This window comes from Cnephaeus nilssonii (assembly GCF_951640355.1).
Source record: "Cnephaeus nilssonii genome assembly, chromosome: 1".
NCBI lineage: Eukaryota > Metazoa > Chordata > Mammalia > Chiroptera > Vespertilionidae > Cnephaeus > Cnephaeus nilssonii.
The window spans coordinates 52,783,129-52,793,658 of NC_137072.1; the positions used below are offsets into that span (position 1 = coordinate 52,783,129).

Below are 10,530 nucleotides of genomic sequence, written 5' to 3' on the forward strand. Positions count from 1 at the left end.
ACATGAAAACTTTTGCTATATTATGTAAATTTGCATCTGAAGTTCCTTAAAATTTTCTCATGAATTAAAATTAATTGGTGGATTGTTTTAGCTTCATATCCTGCATGTTAGTCGAATTATAATTAACTTTTTTTTTTAACTAAAACTCTCTTGTTAATTTAAATAGCAAAAACTCATCACTTGTTATTGAAGAGCTAGTAAGTAGTAATATATTTCAAATATATCAGAAGTCAAATTGCAGGAACTTTCTGTAAATCTTCCTATTTTCTTCTCAACCCAATATTATCTTATTTTGAAGTATATAATTTACTAATAGTCTATAAAATGTTATTTTAATATTTAATATAAATAAAATGTTTTTCAAATGAAATACACAAGTTAAAAATGGGAAACAGCAAACTATTTCAAATAACATAATAATAGTGATTTGATGTTTTATTAATATGTTGTATTTTCATTATCATTTAATTTTAAAATGTTACCTAATTTGCATTCTGATATTTGTTTGTTTTGGCCCATGGATTATGTGAAATCATATTGCTATTTTTATAGATTCAGCTTTTCTGGTAAAATTGTCTATCTTGTCATTTCCTTCTTGAAATTATTAAGCATCATTATTTTTGTTTTTGTTTTTGTTTTTTTAAATCTTTATTGTTGAGATTATTACAGATGTCCCTCTTTTTGCCCCCCATAGCTCCCCTCCACCCAGTTCCCACCCCACCCAGCCCTCACCACCCTATTGTCTGTGTCCATAGGTAATGCATACATGCACATAAGATGAACTCCTTTAGCTTTTTCTTGTCTGTGAAGCTCTTTATCTGACCTTCAATTCTAAATGATAGCTTTGATGGGTAATCTTGGTTGTAGGTTCTTGCTATTCATCACTTTGAATATCTCTTGCCCCTCCCTTCTGGCCGGCATAGTTTCTGTTGAGAAATCAGCTGAGAGCCGTAAGGGTACTCCCTTGTAGGTAACTAACTAATTTTCTTTTTCCAATCTCTTTCTGCACCCCCCACACTCCCTTCCCTCTGAGAATCATCAGTCTGTTCCATTTCCATGCCCCTGATTCTATTTCATTCACTAGTTTATTCTGTTCAGCAGATTTTTTATTCATTTGATTTTAGATTTAATTGTTGATAGATATGTATTTGTTGCCACTTTGTTGTTCATATTTTTTATCTTTACCTTTTTCTTCTTCTTCCTCTTCTTAAAGAATACCCTTCAGCATTTCATGTAATACTGGTTTGGTGGTGATGAACTCCTTTAGCTTTTTCTTGTCTGTGAAGCTCTTTATCTGACCTTCAATTCTAAATGATAGCTTTGCTGGGTAGAGTAATCTTGGTTGTAGGTTCTTGCTATTCATCACTTTGAATATCTCTTGCCACTGCCTTCTGGCCTGCATAGTTTCTGTTGAGAAATCAGCTGAGAGTCGTAAGGGTACTCCCTTGTAGGTAACTAACTAATTTTCTCTCGCTGCTTTTAAGATTTTTCTCTTGTCTTTTGCCCTTGGCGTTTTAATTATGACGTGTCTTGGTGTGATCCTCTTTGAGTTCCTCTTGTTTGGGGTACTCTGTGCTTGCTGAACTTGTAAGTCTATTTCTTTCACCAGGTAGGGGAAGTTTTCTATCATTATTTCTTCAAATAGGTTTTCAATATCTTGCTCTCTGTCTTCTTCTGGCACCCCCATAATTTGGATGTTGGTACGCTTGAAGTTGTCTCAGAGGTTTCTTACACTATCTTCATATTTTTGGATTCCATTTTCTTTTTGCTCTTCTGGCTGTGTGTTTTTTGCTTCCTGATATTTCAAATCATTGATCTGATTCTCAGGATCCTCTATTCTACTGTTGAAACCCTGTATGCTTAATATCTCACTGGTCCTTTTCCTTTTTTTTTTTTTTTTTTTTGGCATTGTCACTAAGATCCTTGAAAGTATCACTAAGTTCCTTGGAGGTTTCTAGAAGATTCTTGAGTAACCTTATAACTGGTTTTGAACTCTACGGTATATCCAGTAGTTTGCTTTCTTCCATTTCTTTCATTTGTGACATGTTTCTTTGTCTCAGCATTTTGGCTGCTTCCTTGTGTTTGTTTCTATGTATTGTGTAGAGCTATTAAGCCTCCTTGAGTTGATAGAGTGGCCTTGTGTTGTGGGTGTCCTATATGGCCCAGTGGCTCAACCTCCCCAATCACCTGAGGTGGGCACTCTAGGTGCACCCCTTTATGGGCTGTGTGCCCAGACTTACTGTAATTGAGCCTTGATTGCTGTTGGTGTCACTGGGAGGAATTGACCTCCAGGCCAATTGGTTGTGAGGACCAGCTGTGACTACAGTAGGAGAGCTGTGCAGGATACACCCTTATGGAGTAGGACTTGCTTCAGTGGGGCTTGGGTGCTCACTGAGTCTGCTTCTTGAGTGTGTCTCTTATGGATGTGAAGAGTTGTAATCTGGTATTGCCTGACACTGACCACTGGGTACATTGGCTCTTCAGTCTCCAGGGAGGTACAAAGTCAGCCACTGCCTGGGGCCCCTCAGCAGGAGCTATAGAGAGATCTGCAGATTCCTCTTCTTTGTATCAGGTTTGGACGTGCCCAGAGGAGGCCCACCTATGAAGCAAGGCAGGCTGAGGCTGGTGCTGGTGCCAGTTCTTGGGCCTTTAATTGATAAGTTTGGGGCTCCCTGACCCAGCTGCAGCTTGTTTGACAAGTTTTTAGCCTGAGAAAGGATAGGCTATTCATATGCAAAAGCCACTGTGCACAGCTTGGGTGGGGTTGTAGGGTGGGGTCTCAGGGATTTACCAGGGCTGAGAAAACCTGGAGGTTCCAGCATGGGCACAATGACCTCTGCAAGCACCCCCATCTGGAAGAAAGCCACCCCTCGAGTTCCTGCCCCGATGCCAGACAGTCCAGTTTCTCCTCGTATGTGTTTGGGCCCCCAGAGCCTTGCCAGGCACTGGAACTCAGAGGAAGCGGGAGCTTGTAAGTGCAATTCATGCTACTGGCGTTTTAAGAGGAGCAGTTGAGTCTCCAGCAGCCTCTGTGTCACTGAGCCCCAATCAGCACTCTTTTTTACAGCCTGTAATTCTTAGTGCCCATAGGGACTTCTCTTCCCAGCTCTGGGAACCTGGCTTGAGGTCTAGTGTGGGCTGGGACCCCTTGCCTCTCTGGGAGGCCTCCACAAAGGCAATCTCCCTCCTGATTGAAAAAGCAGCACATGTGGGTGCCAGACCCACCTGTTCCAAGCCTCCGCACCTCCTACCAGTCTCAGTGTGCTTTCTTCTTTACTCTTCTAGTTGTGGGACTTCCATTCAGCCAGCTTTCTGGCAGTTCTGAATGATGGTTGTTCTGTATTTTAGTTGAAATTTTGATGTGGTTGTGGGAGGCAGCAAGTACAGGTGTTTGCTTATGCCATCATCTTGGTTCTCTGCATCATATTTTAAAGTTTCTCTCTGATAATCCTATGTCCCAGTCAGCTTTAAGTTTGTCTTTATTCCCTCTTTTCTTACTGTTGATCCTGTTCATTGAGCTACCATCTAACCTTTGGTTAATGCCAGACATTGCACATAAAAGATTGTAGCATCTACGGATCAACATTTTATTTTTACAGATAAAATTTAATCTATCTTAATGCAGGCAGCTTAGTAGGCAGATTACCTCAACCCAATTAGTGCCTAAGCTGTCCTGAGGTGAGTTTGCAGTTTTGTAAATATAAAGTATGTCTGCTTCATACTCACACCTGTATTTCCACAGATGGTAACTGAGAGCCTGAGTCTTTGAGGTCTCCTCATTTGCTGGTCCTGAAATCTTACTTGGAACTTGAGACCCCTGAACGTCTTCCCTGTGTTACAGCTGCTTTCTGCTTAGGGGATAGTTCATTCTTCTAAACAGCTATTGAATTTATTGTCACAGAGCAAACTGTCAAAAACTGACCTAAATATTTTGTGCCTCTGTTTTCTCAGGAATCTTGGCTCTTTAAGAACCAGCTATTTTTCCAGCTCCACTTTCCCTTATTTCCTACTCTAGCTCTTTGAGATTGCTCAGAACTCTCTGGCTTCTTTCCTCTTAGCGGTTCTCTGCTGCCGGACTCCTCAGACTCTGCACCAAGAAAGAGCAAACAAATGCCTGGAAAGGGAAAAACCATCAGGAGAATGTTAGGCTCAGTTTCAGTTGGTTTCTTTGTCTTGGGAAATTGTCTCCTGAAGTCTTTACTGCCTCAATAGTTCTTTATTATCTTACCACCTTTTAAAAAAAATTAAATGTATTTGGGTGACTTTGGTTAATGACATTGTATAGGTCTCAAGTATACATTTCTGTGATACATGTTCTGTATGTTGCATTGTGTGCCCACCACCAAAGGTCAAATCATCTTCTGTCACCATATATTTGGCCCTTTGACCCTTTACTACCCCCTTCAAACCCTTTCCTCTGGTAACCACCACACTGTTGTCTGTGTCTATGAGTTTCAGTTTTCTATCTCACATATGAGTGAAATCATGTAATTCTTAGCTTTCTCTGACTGACTTATTTCACTTAGCATAATGTTCTCAATGTCCATCCATATTGTCACAAATGACAGTATTTCATCTTTCTAATGGCTGAGTAGTATTTCATTATATATATATACTAGAGGCCCAGTGCATGATTGAATCATGCACGTGTAGGGTCCCCTACACGCTTTTGCTTTTGATCACGGGGAGCTGGGTGCCTGTCCGCTAGTGCACCAGGCCTTTCAGAAGCCTCCAGCGCGGCAGAGGCTTCTGAAAGGCCTGGTGTCTGAGCGGAAAGGCATCCAGCTGCCACGCTTTTGCTTTTGATCGCAGGGAGCTGGGTGCCTGTCTGCTGGTGTCTGAGTGGACAGGCATCCAGCTGCCACGCTTTCATTTTCTATCGCTGGTGCACCAGGCCTTTCAGAAGCCTCCGGCGCGGCGGAGGCTTCTGAAAGGCCTGGTGTCTGAGCGGAAAGGCATCCAGCTGCCACGCTTTTGCTTTTGATCGTGGGGAGTTGGGTGCCTGTCTGCTGGTGCACCAGGCCTTTCAGAAGCCTCCAGCACGGCAGAGGCTTCTGAAAGGCCTGGTGTCTGAGCGGAAAGGCATCCAGCTGCCACACTTTTGCTTTTGATCGCGGGGAGTTGGGTGCCTGTCTGCTGGTGCACCAGGCCTTTCAGAAGCCTCCAGCACGGCAGAGGCTTCTGAAAGGCCTGGTGTCTGAGCGGACAGGCATCCAGCTGCCACGCTTTCACTTTCGATCACTGGTGCACCAGGCCTTTCAGAAGCCTCTGGCGTGGCGGAGGCTTCTGAAAGGCCTGGTGCTTGAGCGGAAAGGCATCCAGCTGCCACACTTTTGCTTTTGATCGCGGGGAGCTGGGTGCCTGAGCGGACAGGCACCCAGCTCCCACGCTTTTGATGGTCCGTGGCCGCTGAGGGGGGCTACCCTGCTGTTGAGAGGCGCAGGGGGCGGGACTCCCACCCCCTGCACCTCTCAACGGCCGCTGAGGGGGGCTGCCGCGGACACCTGGCTACCCTGCTGTTGAGAGGCGCAGCTGGGTGTCCGCGCAGGCCCCCTCAGCGGCCGCGGATCTGGCCTCGATCTGGCTGTTGAGAGTCGCAGGGGGCGGGAGTCCCGCCCCCCTCAGTGGCAGCGGATCCCTGCCTCTCAATGGCCAGATAGGCCACCCCGAGTCCCGCCCCCCAGCCTCCCACCGCCCAATCGTGGGCGTAGCGGAGTGATGGTAATTTACATTTTACTCTATTATTAGATAGGATATATGTGTGTGTGTGTGTGTGTGTGTGTGTGTGTGTGTGTGTGTATGTGTATATATATACCACATCTTTATCCAATCACCTATTGAAGAACACTTTGGTTGTTACCATGTCTTAGCCACTGAATAATGCTTTAATGAACATAGGGATACATATATCTTTGTGAATAAATGTTTTCAAAATTTTGGGGTAGATACCCCGGAGGGGGATTGCTTGATCACATGGTAACTGTATCCTTAATTTTTTGAGATATCTCTATACTGTTTTCCATAGTGGCTGAACCAGTTTACATTCCCACCAGCAGTGAATGAAGGTTCCTTCTCCACACCCTCTCCAACATTTGTTATTACTTGTCTTGTTGACAATGGCCGTAATTACCAACAGGTGTGAGGTGGTATTTCACTGTAGTTTGATGTACATTTCCCTAAGAGCTAGTGAAGCTGAGCATACTCTTATATATCTGTTGGCCATTTGTATGTCTTCTTGGGAGAAGCTTAGGTTCTCTGCGCACTTTTTAATTGGATTGTTTGTTTGGTGTTGAGTTGTATGAGTTCTTTATATATTTTGGATAATATCATCTTCTCCCATTCTATTGGTTGTCTTTTTGTTTTATTGGTGTTTTTGTTTGTTTGCTTGTTTGTTTTTTGCTGTTTAGATGTATAGCCCCACTTATTTATATTTGCCATTACTTCCCTTGCTTTTGGGGTCAAATTCATAAAATTTTCTCTATAGCTAAGGTGCATAGTTCAGGCTTATTTTATGTCAAAGGAAGGGAAAATGGAAGGGTTGGGTTTTTTTTTTTTTTGTTTTTTTTTTGTAAAATTTCAAGCCGCAAGCAGAATTCCTCCAATGATTAGCATGTCTAAAGCAGGAGCGATTACCCTGAAGGTTGTGGGAGCAATGCAGGCTTGAATAAAACGGAGTCTGAGAGGCCCAGCATTTCACTCTATTAAGGGATGAGACAAGTAATGAAATCCTACTGTCACCATATGTTTGAGAGGCAGAGAACTGAAAGTATTAGTCTAGCTACCTAAATGTTTATTAGAAAATTTACCTCATAACTTTGGTGTTGATTAATGATATTTATGGTCCTGTCCATGTAGCCTTATTTTATGATTATTCAGCATATTTTCTTATAATTTGTTTTTACTTTTTTACTTTCTATTTGGTTAAATTGGGGTTGGTTATAATAGTGATACTAATCACTACTGTCAAAAATAGGTTGAGAAGTTTAGATTTTAAAAAATAATATGCTGGGAAGAGCAGGGGCAGGGTGGAGGGTGTCAATCGAAAAAGACAATGAAGGTGACATCTGTAGTACTTTCAACAATAAAGATAAATTTAAAATATGTAATCTGCAAGCCAAATTCTTAAACTATAATAGTGCACATTGCTTAGCTTAGAAATTAACTACATATAATATAGGCAAAAGGAACGTAGCTTATACATTGGAAATGCCTAAACAATATGAGTTGGAAAAATACTTTTTATTCTTTTCAGTTATCAACATTGCTAGAAATGTAATCTTTAGATAGATTAGCATTAATATCATAATTCTTGAATATATTTGCATCTACCATGCTCTTTGAAAATAAAAATCTGTGCTCAATAAACATTTGTTGAGAAATTAATACTTACTTGCATCAAACTTGCATATTTTACTTGTCTTGTTATCATAACGCTTTACTAATAGGCAGTTTTTAAAAACTACAGCATAAATTAGAATTTTACTTATTTCAAATTGAAGATAATAGTTGTTATGCCTATGGATGGTTGTGGGTAGGGAGAAGCAGGCAGATAAGTGTGTTTTAAATATATAGTTATTTAAAATAAATAGATAATATCTAAGAGCAAATAATTCAAGTTGTTTAGAACTTATAATTTTATATGCATAAATTGCAATTGGTTCAGAAACCCTGATTTAAGCTAATATTTTAACCTAATATTTTAACTTGTTTACTGTCAAATATATAATTGGTTCAACTAACATTAAGGAAGAAGTGAATTACCTAGGGAAGCGTAGATGGGTAACTTCCAACTGGTTTCAAAGTATGACACTACATTAGTAAACTTACCATCACTTGGGCCCTGACTCTCAGCTATTCTATTTCAGAAATTTTATTTTCTACTATAGGCAGACTCATGTTAACCAAGCGCAGAAAACCAATACATAAAACTCAAATGCCAATTTACAATAAGAACTATAATTGCTAAAGGTACCAAATAATGAGAGCTACTTGGGAAGCCTAATTATAATCAAGGTTCCAGTCTGTAAATTTACAATTAGAAATACAATCTCTAAGGGATCAGACACTTGAATCTTCTAGTGAGCACATTTTCTCCCTATGTGCCCTGTGAGAAACTACATTATATTTGAAAGGTGGTTTGGTGAGCATCTAATCAGAAGTAGGCAAATTAGTTATGTGATTTGAAGTTTAAGAGCCTCAACTTAAGATGCTTCTTAAAGACCATATGGGTATCTTATTCATTTTTATATACTGAATTATGTGGAACATTCTAAAGGTTAAAAATAAAAGTATGTAGCCGAAACCGGTTTGGCTCAGTGGATAGAGCGTCGGTCTGCAGACTGAAAGGTCCCAGGTTCGATTCCGGTCAAGGGCATGTACATTGGTTGCGGGCACATCCCCGGTAGGAGGTGTGCAGGAGGCAGCTGGTCGATGTTTCTCTCTCATTGATGTTTCTAGCTCTCTGTCCCTCTCCCTTCCTCTCTATAAAAAATCAATAAAATATATTAAAAAAAATAAATAAAAGTATGTTGAATGAATGAACACATTATACAAACGGGCATATATTCCAGATGCTAAGAAATATTTTATTTGCTGCATTGAATATCTTGCCATTAAAAGTTTATTATTGCTAACAATAATAACAAGGGGAAATATCTGTAGAAATAGCAGCCAGTCGATTTATATAAAACCTCTTCCAAACGAACATAAATGTCTAAGGAAGGAGACTGCCTGTATACAACTCCAAGGGCAGCAGTTAGATACAATACAGTGTGCCCCTAACTAACCTGTTAGGTTATTTTTACATTTTGAGATGAATAATAAAAAATGTAAAGTGGCTCATTCAAAATATGTGCAACTATTTCAGATTAGGTGCTGAAGGTACATATTCACAACAGATAACTCATTAGAACTACATCAGTGCACAGTTCCAATGCACAGTTGGGAAAACAATGCCATTGAGAACCCAGGACCTTTGCATTTTCCAGCATGTAAGCAAATAAATCTTTGCTTTTTTTGTTGTAATTTTTTTTTCTTATCAACTATTATCCTTTCAATAACTATTATCCCCAGAAATCTTCTTCCATCAAGGACTATCAATTTCTATTTCCATTTTTTGGGTTAGATAAATTAAGTGTCTTGAAGATTACACATTTGCTAGTGGTGTTCATTGTAGGGGTGATAGTGAGCATAGAGTATGAGGGTATTCATTATTAAAATGAGAAGAGTGCTGCTTAGGGGTAGGTGAGTCATTTAAAATACTCCCCAGGATTTTACTAAATGTGAAAAACCAAACGGAAAAAAAAAAAGAAACTTTTAGGCCCTTTGTATGTTTTTAGGTTCATCCTGAGTGAATGCTTTGATCTCTGATTGGATATGTACTTGAGAGAAGACTTATTTTACTGGCTACTTGTAGTCTAAAGGTCCAACTCAGATTATCTAAATGCAGAAATACCTCTGGAATATAACACTATTTGTGACTGCCCTTTTGGGTTTGTGTGTCAGATTTTCATTTTTTATCTCTGCTATTTTGGACAAGACTAATTCCTATGAATGTTGGGTTTTTGTCTTTAACATGGTGACAATACATTCCTTTCAGAATTATAAAAAGCAGAGCGCACTCGGCGATCCCAGATCTGTCTCTGCTTCAACAGTGTTTGGACCGAACACACCCAGGAACGCCCCTTCTTCCAGCCTCCGGCCACCCTCCTGCGTCTCATCCAGTCACCATCTCAGAACCACCTGCGGGACCAGCCAACACACCGGGTTTTCTTCTACCTTAGCTTCCTTATCGCCGAACAAGCATGAGCTCCCACATTCGTCAGAATTATTCCACCGAGGTGGAGGCTGCGGTCAACCCCCGGCCAGCCTGCCTCTGCGGCCTCCCACACCCACCTCTCGCTGGGCTTCTATTTCCACCTGACCATGTGGCTCTGGAGGGCGTGGGCCGCTGCTCCCGCGAGTTGGGGGAGAAGAGGCGGGAGGGCGCTGAGCGTCTCTTAAAGTTGAAAACCAGCGGGGCGGCCACGTTCTCTTCCAGGACGCGCTGAAACCTCCCCAGATGAGTGGGCAAAACTCAGCACGCCATGGAAGCCGCCCTGGCCTTGGAGAGGAGCCTAACCAGGCCCTTTTGGAGCTGCAGGCCCTGGGTTCTACCCGCGCAGACCCTCATCTCTGTGACTTCCTGGAGAACCACTTCCGGGTGAGGAGGTGAAACTCATCAAGAAGATGGGCGACCACCTGACTCACCTCCGCAGGCTGGCCACCCCCAGGCTGGGCGGGGCGAGTATCTCTTCGAAAGGGTCACCCTCAAGCACAACTAGGAGCCTTTGGAGCCCAGAGGCCTTTGAGAGGCCCCTCTGCCTTCCCCTGGTGTCTCTGGCTTTTACCTGAGCCTCTTCCCAAAACTACTAGACATTCTTTTAACCACCCTGGAGCCCTCTCCCATGCATTGGACCAAATGAAACAAAAAAGCTTTTTGCAGCAAAAAAAAAAAAAAGAATTATAAAAAGCAAAATGCATTATATTAGA

The 10,530-nt window shown here is 41.6% G+C and overlaps 1 pseudogene across 1 annotated transcript; it reads left to right on the forward strand.

The window, feature by feature from the left end:
• Positions 1-9,803: 9,803 nt before the first annotated feature.
• Positions 9,804-10,322, forward strand: LOC307116174 (ferritin light chain-like; annotated as a pseudogene). Its single transcript has one exon. The product of its transcript is annotated as a ferritin light chain-like (transcript).
• Positions 10,323-10,530: the final 208 nt, after the last annotated feature.